Genomic DNA, 13106 nt, shown 5'->3' with positions numbered 1-13106 from the left:
CCAATCACCAGTCCCTAGCCACGGCCTGTGCTTCTAACCAACGAGTTCAGTCAAATCTCATCTTGCTGTATTTTGACCTAGATAGGGAAGAGTACAAAGGATAAAGACAACGAAACAAAAGCTCACAGGAATGGGCGGGAATGGATAAAGAAAAGATGGTCAATGCCTCTTGGGTGCTTCACCCTACAGGAACACCCAAGTATTCTGATGAGCACCAGCCAGTTCACAGCCAGTCCTTTTGTGTTTAACAAAATCATTATACAGGAGTAACTGATTATATCTTCAGCCTTTTGGCAATTGGCTCAACCTTCAGCACCCGCTCTCTTAGGAGGCTGGGGAGGGAAGGTGGGAGTCCTGACTTTTTAATCATTCATGGCTCTTTCTCATAACCCCTCCCCCATTCAAAGCTATCTTGAGCCCTACATCCACCAAGGTTCATCTCATGGGTACACACAAGTCACAGACCAGCGCAAAGTCAAGTCAGTGAACATTCTAGCATAGAGGAGAGTAAGATTCACAAGTCCCCAGGCCTAACTAAGGAGTTGTTGACAGACAATTGATAGCTTCTACAGGAAGAAGAGTCAGTTTTCTTTAATAGTGTGGTCCCTGATGCGTAGACCAAGCTCCTTTTGATGGACCCACAACCATGAATACATAGGCATCACAAACTGGGTGATTGAAAAAAGACGTGATGTTGGAGAGTGGATCTTGGAGAGGTTAAAAGAGGACTGTGGAGTTAATATTAGCAGAGTACATTGAATGGAATTTTATTTTAAAAGTGTGTGTGTGTGTGTGTGTGTGTGTGTGCCATATGACAGTCTGGTTACAAAGATTTTAAGAGCTTTTTGCCAGGAAGTAGAATAAGTATTAAATATGTATTTCACATATTACCACAACCCATGGATAAGTTCTTTAACCTATATTGGTATATTTCCTTTTAACCCCTTTCCTGTTGTTGGTGTAAAACCCACAGCTGTCATCTTAAAGGGAATAAGAGATAGTTTATTCTGGAACCATTTTTAAGAACTAGGTTATGCTACACTTTGTGTTTCCACATGGAAGCAGCTTTATAAGGTTTCTATAGTTCTACAGAAGAGAAGAAGTCATAAATCAAAACAAGTTGAAAATACATTGGTGGGAACATCAGAGGGCAGGCTCAGTGAGGTGGGGAAGAGTGTCTATAGACTCAAGATGCTACCTGATAACATTCTTAGATAGTTGCCTGCTAAACCAGTAGATTCGAAAAGTGTATCTTTTTAATCGATTGTCCAATGTTAGTGACATTTGTGGGTCAAGGAATACCTATTCTGAGGGCCAGAACTTAGCCCAAGATCAGGTCATTAGCCTCTGGATCTGTGACATTCCAATCTCTGCACAGTACTGAAATTCTATCAGCCAATCAGTCTCTGCAGACACAGATTCCTTTCAGGAGTTTTTGTTCACAGCCAGATGCAGCCTCTTTGCAAGGGTTCACATGATGCAAATGCAGAATATTACTTACGTACTAATCAGTGACAGCCAGGTATGCTCAAATTCTTTTATCTCCACACTTGGGAGCAGAGGCAGGTAGCTCTCTGTAAACTCAAGGATACTGTGGTATACATAGTGAGTGTCAGGGCAGCCAGGCAGCCAGGGGTACATAGAGAGACCATGTTTAAAAACCATGTACAAAAAGTCAGTTAAAATGGGGATCAAGAAATGACAGACTATGGACACTCCCCAGGGAGGGTGAGGCCCTCCCTGGGGAAATGAGGGGATATTGGAGGGGTTGGTGGGAGGGCATGGGAGAAGGGGAGGGAACAGGAGAGGGACCTGGAATTGATATGTGAAGCAACCTTGTTTCTAATTTAAATTTAAATTTAAAAATGAAAATTTAAAAAATGGGGATCAAAATTATTTTATGTAACTTATTATTTCTAGAGCAAAATGTGTGGACATTTCTTCATACCAGCAACCAGGTATACAGTGGACAGCAGTGAGTGGTTGGCAGCTCAGTCCACCTCTAACACTAATTTTGTTTTTTCAGGCAAATGAATGGAACTTTATTTTTTCTTCCCTTTTTTAAAAATTTAAATTAGAAACAACCTTCTTTTACATGTCAATCCCAGTTCCTTCTCCCTCTCCTCTTCCCCTGCCCCAACCCAACCCCATCCCATGCCTTTTCTGCTCCCCAAGGAGGGTGAGGCCTTCCATGAGAGATCTTCAAAGTCTGTCATATCATTTGGAGCAGGGCCAACACCCTCCCCCATGTGTCTAGGCTGAGCAAGTATCCCTATCCCTCTATGTGGATCGGGCTCCCAAAGTTCATTCATATAATTGGGATAAGTACTGATCCACTACCAGAGGTCTCTTAGATTAACCTGACATCCTCATTCATGGGGTCTGGAACAGTCCTATGATGGTTTCTCAGCTATCAGTCTGGGGTCCATGAGCTCCCCCTTGTTCAGGTCAGCTATTTCTGTGGGTTTCTCCAACCCAGTCTTAACCCCTTTGTTCATCACTCCTCCCTCTCTGTCACTGGATTCCAAGAGTTCAGCTCAGTGTTTAGCTGCGTGTGTCTGCCTCTGCTTCCTTCAGCTACTGGATGAAGGCTCTAGGATGGCATATAAAGAAGTCATCAATCTCATCAGAGAAGGGCATTTAAGGTAGCCTCTCCACTATTGCTTAGATTGCATCTCTAACACTATTAATGTGAAGATAGCGATATACTGGCTCTTCCACACCTAACTAGACTCTGCCTTTACTGGCTGCATAGCTAAGTAGAACCACAAAAACACAAAGTATCCAAGCCCAGACATTGTGAGAAAGTGTTTGAAATTCTGAGTAAAAACTGCTTTGAACAACTGGAGAGATGTAACAACACTGGCTGCTCTTCCAGAGGACCTGTGTTCAATTCCCAGCACTCACGTGACAGCTCACAACCGTCTCTATCTCCAGTTCTAAGGGATCTGACATCCTCATACAGACATGAATACAGACAAAACACCAATGCACACACAGTAAGAATTTTTTTAAGGCGCTTTGAGATTCCACCTCACTCCAGTCAGAATAGCTAACGTCAAATAAACAAATGACAGTAAATGCTAGCAAGAATATGAAAGAGAAACTTTTGCAAACTGCTGTGACTACAAAAACATGTCTTATTACTATGGCAGTCAGTGTGAAGGTTTCTCAAAAAAAAATCAAAGTAGAACTGTACTATAACCTAGATATTCCACTCCTGGGTATACAGTCTGTGGTAGTCAAGACTGTATACTACAGAATATTTTGTTGTTGCACCATTTGTTCACAATAGCTATGAAAACTAGCCTAGATACTGATCAGCAGATGAATGGATAAAGTGTGCAACATATACAAATTGAATTTTATTCAGCCATAAGGAAGAATGAAATAATAAAATTTGAAGTTCCAAATGGATGGATAGACCTGAAAAGTATAACATTAAGCAAGATGACACACTCGGAAAGTCAAATACATACAGCATACTTTCTTTCATATGTAAGATCCACAATTAGATATTACATATTTAAATACATATGGGCTATGAAATACAAAGGGAACCATGAAAGTGGAGGAAGAGGTATTAAGGGATTCGAGAATGTAATGGAGCCATGGGACGTGAAGGCAGAAGGACAGGGCTATTTGGCGAGAGCAGGAACTAGTAAGAGGGGACAAAGGGAACAGGGGCATCAGGAAGAACAGTGTGAATTAGAACAATGAATATTGACAAATATGTATGAGAGTGAAATAATGAAACACATTGGTTGATATATAAATGTAAACAATTGAAGAAGTATTCAAAGAATCGTTAGTGGCCTGGTGAGATTTCTCAGTGGGCAGCTGGCCTATAATTCCAGAGCTTGGGAAGCAGAGGATGAGGACGCCAGGCTCAAGCAAGCTCTGTACAAGTGAGAGAGATCCTGCCTCTGTAGAAGTGAACCCCACAAAGCTATCCGCCCAACAGGGCGGGGCCAAGGTACTACATTTATGGTTAAGACTGACTCTAACCAGGTGGAACTTTCCAAATTAGCAGAGCCAATTCAAAAATTAGAGTCAAAAATTCAGGAACAAGTGGATTTGGTTACATTTAATTCAATGTCTACTGCATTTATGGTTAAGACTGAGTCTAATCAGGTGGAACTTTCCAAATTATCGGAGTCAATTCAAAACTTAGAGTTAAAAATTCAGGAACAAGGGGATTTGGTCAAATTTGACCAGGACAACCTTCGAGACACATTCAATTCGATGTCCACTACATTTATGGCTAAGATGGAATCTAACCAGGAGGAATTTTCAAAATTAACAGGGTCAATTCAATCTATGTCTGATAATAATGGCAATCTAGCGGACCGAATGTGTTTTCTGGAAGGAAAAATAGATGCCTTTGCAGTTTTTAGGGAGGATGGTATGAAAAGCTCGGAATCTCGTTTAACTGAACAGTCCAAAGATTTAAAACAATCTTTAATGCAGAAAATCCAAGACCTTAATGAACAATCCGAGGACTTGGGACAATTTTTAGTGGAGGAAATAGAAGACCTCAATGAACAGTCCAAGGAATTGGAACAATATTTAAAGCAGGAAATCCGAGACCTAAAGGATGACATGGTTGCAAAATTTCAATCTTTAGAAGATACATCCTCTGAAATATCAGATGTTGAGTCAACAGATGCTAGGCTACTAGGAAATAAATGAAATACGGCTACTAGACATCCTAAGGTGGCCTTTCCAGTAACTGTAGTAGAAAGGCCATCATCACGGAGGAACCAATCTGGTTCCACTACACAGAAAAGGGAAGCCCCTTTTCCTTTCACTTCCTTTTATCTACCTTGGCCCCGTCCTGTTGGGCGGATAGCTTTGTGGGGTTCACTCCTACACTGCCTCAAGTTTACAAACCAGTGGGATTGAGGAAGACATCAATGTCAATCTCTGGCCTCAACACATATGCATCCATACACTTGCAAACATGCGTACACACTGCGTGAATACCATACAAACACAAGCAAGTGCACACACACATGTACAAACCAAAAATGCTTATTATTTAAACAATCATTTGTAGACTTGGTATAAAAAATTCTTCATTAGGTATGTATTTTACAAGTATTTTTTCTTGCCTTTTTTATTCTTTTGATGGTATCTCTCATAAAGCAAATTATCTTTCCATTTTAATGAATTTTAGCTAGTTTCCCAGATTTTTCAAGAATCATGGCTTTGGTGTCATAGCAAAAAGAACAGTCATCTAGATTTTCTTATTTTCTTGCACTCTTGTAGTTTTGAATTTTGTGAGCAAGTCTGTGATCTGTTTCAAGTCATGTAGATGCCCCCTCTGTCCCACACCAGTTTATGAAGCAGTGGATTATTTCCACCACATTGCCTTACTGTGGCATAGAGAAGTTCACTGTTTTGCTGGGAACCTTGTACTGAACCTTCTACTCTCCTCTCCTGGTTTCTACTTGTCCACAATACCATACCGCCTCAATGACAGTGCTTCCATAGGGTTATGCTCAACAGCATTACTCCTTTGAATGTGGTTTCCTTCAATATTGTACTAGATGCATCCTTTGCCTTCTAATATAACCAATAGGGGAAAGTTGGCCATACTCACAGAGTGACATACAAAGATTTTGACTATTACATTAAATCTATAGATAATTTAGGAAGAGCTAAACTTTGACAGTATTGAACCTTCCTCTTCATCCATGCACATTCATTCATTTAGATCTATTCATTTAGATCTACTTTGATATTTTTCATCAAACCTTTGAAGTGCCTCTGTGGTTTTAATAAAATATATCAAAGGGTACATTCATTTACTCTTTGATATAAATCTATAATCTTCTATTCCAGATATGTCCAGTAATAAGAGTTCTGCTGATATTTATTATGAAATATACTCATAAAAATGAGTATAATTTCAAGTAACATCTGAATTACAATAACAACATTAAAAATTAAAAATGCATTCAAATTTCATGATTGCTTTTCCATCCCTTAATTTTCTGGCTCACACATAATTAGTGGCATTTTTTGGAGGATTGCCTTTATTGTGTCTTTTCAATGCCTTTAATTCTTTTTATTAATTATTTTTACATTTATTTATTTATTCATGGGGACAAGGCACTGCCACAATGCAGAGGTCAGAGTCCAATTTACAGGATGAATTCTCTTCCTCCACCATGTGAGTCTTGTGATTGAACTCAGGCCATCAGGTCAGTAGCAAGCACCTTTCCATGCTCGGGCTCTCTCCAGCTCAGATTGCTTCTTTTTATAGTTATAGTTCTCTGATTCCATATTTAATCAAAGAAACTTGTTATCAAATTTAAGTGGAATTTTAAAAGATTATGTGTAGATACCAATGATTGATTCTCTGCTAAAATTCAACTCAAGTAGAAAGGAACTATTCAGAGGTACACAGAGATACTTATCTGCTATAGTTTAATATAGGTAGGGCCCTGTAAAACTCTGTGCGCCAAAGACCTGGTCCTTATGGTGTAGTTACTCAGTCTTAAAGTTCCACAGCACCTTTAGGAGTTGGATGCTTATGTTATATCCTCAGATCTTTGGTGGCATGCTCTTGGAGTGATTTAGGGCACCTACATTTCCTCTTATTTTGTGCTTCCTGGTTCATAATACAAGTGTTGGTGTTGTTATTTTTTTCCAAAGCCATGAGTTTCCACTGCAATGTGCCCCAAAAATCCATACCAGTCAATTTTCGGACATGAGATTCAAAAAATATTAGTTAAAATTATGAATCAATTGCCTCAGGTATTAGGTTGTGGTTATCAAAAGATGACTACTACACTACTAGCCTGAGCTTCATATACCCTACAAGTGTTGCATGTGCCACGCAAGTCATTCCAATGACAATTATCAGAATTGCTCTTAAACACTGTAAGTTTGGAATTGATTGAATTCAGTTTACTTTAGTAAGAAATGTCATCAAACGACGTTTTAAATAGAAAGAGTAAGAATACACTCGATGTTGACTCCTCTGTGATTTTGTTGTTGTGGTTGTGAATCTCACTGTGTAACTCAGGCAGGCTTGGGACTTATGGCAGTCTTCCTGCCTCAGCTTCAGTGCTGAGATTAGAGGTGTGAGTCAACACACCTGACTTGACTCCTAGTCAGTGCAGAGCAATCACAAACCTGAATGGAACAAAAGTCAATTTTAATCACCATAAATTAAAGTTTTGAGAATGTCATTTCAAACGTTTGTGAGGAAGGGGAAACAAAGTGTGGCTTTGGATTTAATCTCTAATTATTAAGTATATTATGCATGAAGAGAGACTTTTAAAATAGTTTTTGTGCCCAGAACCCAGAACAAGAACTATCTGTAAATGTAAATGAAAGCTGCTATTTATCATTATCCATTAACCTCTTCAACATCAACAACAAAAAGCAACAGCGATATAGGTAGGACAGAGGTGACATACTTAGCACAGGATCATTCCAGGAGAGTCTGTTAGAGAAAGGATTATTTACAAAGATATAGATACCAAAAAAAAAAACACAATACGAAATGCAGACACTTCTAACAAATAACCAAGATGCTAACCGGTAGGCCCAAAGGCCTAGAAAAGAGAACTCCTCTAAAATGGCTGAGAGACACTTAAGAAAGTGCTCAACATCCCTAGCCATCAGGGAAATGCAAATCAAAACAACTCTGAGATACCATCTTACTCCTGTCAGAATGGCTGAAATCAAAAACACAAATGACAGCTTATACTGGAGAGGATGTGGAGAAAGGGGAACACTCCTCCACTGCTGGTGGGAGTGCCAACTTGAACAGCCACTTTGGAAATCAGTATGGAGATTCCTCAGGAAAATGGGAATCGGTCTACCACAAGACCCAGCAATTCCACTCTTAGGTATATACCCAAAAGATGCCCATTCATACAACAAGGATATCTGTTCTACTATGTTCATAGCAGCATTATTTGTAATAGCCAGAACCTGGAAGCAACCTCCCTGGGGAACTGAGTGGGGATTGGGTGGGGGGGGTGGGGAGCTGGTGGGAGGTGGAGGAGGAGGGGAGGGAGAGGGAGCTGTGATTGACATGTGATGCAAGCTTGTTTCTAATTTAAATAAATTAAAAAAAAGAAAAGAGAACTCCTTATAGGTCCTTTCCTCATGCATTATGGTTTCTTGCGGTGTGTTTGTATGGGATTCCTCTGTGTGTGTGTGTGTGTGTGTGTGTGTGTGTGTGTGTGTGTGTGTGTGAGAGAGAGAGAGAGAGAGAGAGAGTGAGTGAGTGTAAGAATGTGTGTGTGTGTGTGCATCTATGTGTGCTTCATGTGCTTTTGCACTGGAATTTCCTTTTGTTTGATTTTCTTGTTCTGGTTTGTTGGGTTTTATGTTACCTTGTTGTTTTTAGATGCCTGTTTGTGTTCGAGAGAAAGAAGGAAAGAAAGAAAGAAAGAAAGGAAGGAAGGAAGGAAGAAAGAAAGAAAGAAAGAAAGAAAGAAAGAAAGAAAGAAGGAAAGAAAGAGGATTTGGGTGTGTGAGGAAATGGGGAGGATCTGGTAAGAGTTGAAGGAGATACAGTAATCAGGATATACTGTATGAAAAAAATCTAATTTCATAAGAAAAAGAAAAGAGGCATCTGAAGTCCAAGAACCACTGAGAACTGGTTTAGGACAACTTCATAAAAGGAGCTAAGACAATAGTCCTCTTTCTCTCACTCCCTCTCTCTATCTCTCTAACCTCCTTCTCTCTCTGCAGTGTTCTTGGTTTTTCCCTGTTATCTGAGCCCTGACTGGTGCTGAAGAGCATGGGAATCCATGGATAGTATACATGATGCCATTCTCCCAGTCCAGAGTCCAGAGTGGGGCAGCATATGGAGTAAACTGAAGTGGGAGAGGAAGCATCTCTTCAGCAACCCCATCTCGTTGACTTCCATGCCTATCCTCCTGCTCAGAGATATCTAATACTTCCTATCTGCATACTCCAAAGGACATGTATATATGTATGTATGTACACATCACTGTACATATGCCATATCAAGTATTCTTGAGTCTGCCATTTTCTTATGTCAAGCTTGCTTCACATGTCAATCCCAGCTCCCTCTCCCTCCCTTCCTCCCCAGCCCCCCATAAGCTCCCCCAGTCCCCCACCCAAACCCCACTCCATTCACTAGAAAGGGTGAGACCCTCCATGAGGGATCTCCAGAGTCTGCCATTTCGTCCAGGGCAGGGCCCAGGTCCTTCCCCATGTGTCCAGGCTGAGAGAGCATCCCTCACTGTGGGAGGGGCACCCAAAGTCCATTTGTATGCCAGGGAGAGCACACCACATGTGTTGGTTGTGGTGGCACAAGCCAGTAGGATTTGCTGAAGGAGGCAGAGGCAGGAGGATCACAAGTCTGTCATTTTTATTGAATTGATTGTTAAATATTTAGGATTTCCACTCAAATTACGCGGTAACATGAAACTCCACAGTCTTTTTTTATTTTAATTCATGTGTAAAGGTATTTTGCCTGCATGGACATCTGTATACCATGTGTGTGAATTCCCACGGAGGTCACATAGGATTCTCTGCAACTGGAGCTACACACACTTGCAAGCTGCTGTTTTGGTACCAGAAACTGAAACAGCATCTCTGCAAGAGCATTTTCTCCCGCCCCTCCCCTTAGTCTCCAAGTTTAGTGTGACTGTATGACTTACTTTGAACAATTAAAATATGAATTTATAGGGTAAAATGCAAATCACTGTACTGTTTTCCATTGGTGAAGAAATAAATAAAACATGGACTAAGATGAAGAATTTTATCAGCTGGGAACACTGAAGGACTCAGAGAAGCTTCTAGATAATCTGTGCTGTACCTATAAATAGCACTAAGTCACTGAACTTTAGAAGGTTTTGTTAGTGTATAACAACCTAGTTTATCTAAATGATACATTCTTCAGGGTTTAAACTTTGAATAAATATTATTCCATTTGTTATTCAGCAATTCTGTGCTAGACAGTTTAGAGATTTTTACAATGCTTATCAATATACATGTAATTCATTTCATAAATGAATATGCCTAATTTATTTATCTATTTTCTCATTGATTGAACACTTAGGATACATTACAGCTTTTTGCTATTATGAATATGGTGAAATGAACATTCTGTTACAGGTCTTCTATACCAGTGCACAAAAATTTTCCTAGGGAATACACTCAGGGAGGAACAGTGAATGAGATGCTTAGCTTTTTCAAAGGAAGTAGTATATCAGGAGGAGACTTTGATCATTGTGAACTATACTTTCCACCAGAAAGATTTTCAGAACTCTTTGCCCCTCAGGAGTGTTAATCTTCCTTTTCTCAGAACACTAAGACATGATATTTAGAGAAATGTATTTTAAAATTGATCTGACCTTGAGGAGACCAAAATTATCCTTAAAAAACACCTTAGATAGCAATGGTTACAAAATAATGTCAACTACCTCCTTAAATTATCACCCAGAGGGTCTTAGAGATAGCTCAGTGCTTAAGAGCACTTGTTACTCTTGCAGAGGACCTGGGTTCAATTCCCAACACACACCTAGTGGTTCAGAACCACCCATAACCCCAGTTCCAAGGGATTCAGTGCTCTCTTCTGAACTCCAAGGGAACAAGACAAGTATGTGGTGTTTATACGTATACCCATGAAAGCAAAATACCTGTTGTGATATATATTCTTGACTATATCTAGAATGAACTATAATCCGTAAATGGAAGGCACACTTGTGATCCAGACCTTAAGGCAAGAAGATCAAGGCTGGAAGGCACATCTTAAATATGAGCCATACTTCCTGCTGGAAGCACAGTGAAAGAAGGAAGGGGGTGTGTTCATTCTTCACCTGTGTTTTTCTTGCCTTGTCTTTATATGCATTCCTTCATTGGCATTGGGGCCTACTTCTTTGGGATTCCAGCATACACAGATAAACTGAAACACCCAGCCTCGTGGGACCGAGAAACAGGATTCTTGTCTTTTTATTCACAGCCATTGTTGAACTGTCATTATGTGTGTGGGGGTGTGTGTGTGGGTGTTTGTGTGTGGAGAGAGAAAGAGACAGAGAGGGACAGAGAGGGACAGAGAGAGACAGAGACAGAGAGAGAAGGGGGGAGAGAGATTCATTCTGTAAGTTCTCTGACTCTAGAGAACCCTGACTAATATATTTATACATATAACAACACATAACATTTGATAAAAATATAAAATAACGTGTGTTTCTTCCCCTCAAAATTCTCCCAGGAAAAAGAACAAATTGAAATGAATAAAGTAATTTAATCTGGAATACTTTCATGAACAATTTCCTTCTGTATTATATGATGATAAGGCTGCATGATCAGGCACTAACTCCCTGATTCAAGTATAGGAACAATTGGTGAATAAATATGAAGCTGCCAACCATAGGTCATAAGAAGAGTGCATGAAAATTATTTTTCTGCATTATATTATTTTCTCCACATTTTCAGTTTAAATTGCTAATACCAAACAATCATCACATAAATGAGAAGTAGAATAATGAGGATGAGTCCCCTCCCTCAAAGGACCTGAGAAACAGAAGGACATTTTGGAAATATTCACTAGAAAAGGAAAATCCATGCTGGGTGTGGTAGCATAAGCCTTTAATGCCAGCCCTTAGAAGGCAAAGGCAGGTCGATTTCTAGAAGTTCAAAGCCAGCCTTGTCTACACAGTGAATTCCAGAACAGTGAAGGCTATACAATGAGACCCTGTCTCAAATGAAAAGAAGGGAGGAACACATCGGTGGTGGCATTTGAGAGGCAGAGGCAGAGGCAGAGGCAGAGGCAGAGGCAGAGGCAGAGGCAGAGGCAGAGGCAGAGGCAGAGGCAGAGGCAGAGGCAGAGGCAGGCAGATCTCTATGAGTTTGAGGCCACCATGATCTACAGCGCAAGTTCCAGGACATCCAGGGCTATACAGAGGAGCCCTGTCTTGAAAAACTAAAAAGAAAAAGAAGGAAGGGAGGAAGAGAGGAAGGAAGGAAGGAAGGAAGGAAGGAGGTAAGGAAGGAAGGAAAATACCCCAGGATATGTCACATACATTTATTTTTAATCTACCATATGAATATGTTGTCATACAAATAACAATTAACTAAAATTAAAATATAAGGATATAGGTAAAGCCCAAACCTTTATAATACCCAAGTTACTAAAATATTGGAGCAGGAAAAACTGGAATAAAAATGAAAGAGGAAGATGCAGATTAAAAATTACTGTAATAGCCTGGTAAGATATTTTTTCTGGATATTGAAAGAATCTGGAAACCATATGGTAAAGCATTGACTTTTCTCTAAGCACTGTGATTACAGGTGTATGCAACATTTACCCTTTATAAAATACATAATGTCTTTCTTTAACATTTTTTCCTGTAATTATGTGCATCAATTTTATTTTATTTATTTTATTTAATTTTTCCTCCCTTTTGAAATTTAAATTAGAAACAATCATGTTTTACATGTCGATTCCAGTTCCCTCTCCCTCCCCTGGCCCCCACCAGCCCCCTATGCCATCCCCTTTCTGCTCTACAGGGAGGGTGAGGCTTTCCATGAGGGATCTTCAAAGTCTGTCATATCCTTTGGAGCAGGACCTAGGCCCACCCCTATGTGTCTAGGCTGAGAGAGTATCCCTCTATGTGGAAAGGGCTCCAATATTCCAATTGTACACTAAGGATAAATACTGATCCACTATCAGGGGCCAAATAGACTGCCCAGGCCTCCTAACTGTCGCCCATGTTTATGGAGTCTGGGTCAGACCTATGTTGGTTTCTCAGTTATCAATCTGGGGTCCATGAGCTCCCCTTGTTCAGGTCAGCTGATTCTGTATGTTTCTCCAGCCTGGTCTTGACCACTTTGCTCATCATTCCTCCCTCTCTGCAACTGGATTCCAGAAGTACAGATTAGTGCTTAGCTATGGGTATCTGCTTCTGCTTCCATCAGCTACTGGATGAAGGCTCTAGAATGGCATATAAGGTAGTCATCAATCTCACTATAGGGGAAGGGTATTTAAGGTAGCCTCTCAGTTATTGCTTAGATTGTTAGTTGGGGTATATCTCTGGACATTTCCTTAGTGCCAGATCTCTCTTTAAATCTATAATGGCTCCCTCTATTATGGTATCTCTTTT

This window comes from Mesocricetus auratus, unplaced genomic scaffold (assembly GCF_017639785.1).
Source record: "Mesocricetus auratus isolate SY011 unplaced genomic scaffold, BCM_Maur_2.0 Super-Scaffold_100003, whole genome shotgun sequence".
Lineage (NCBI taxonomy): Eukaryota > Metazoa > Chordata > Mammalia > Rodentia > Cricetidae > Mesocricetus > Mesocricetus auratus.
The sequence above is the reverse complement of the archived record's forward strand: the minus strand, read 5'-3'. Positions refer to the sequence as shown.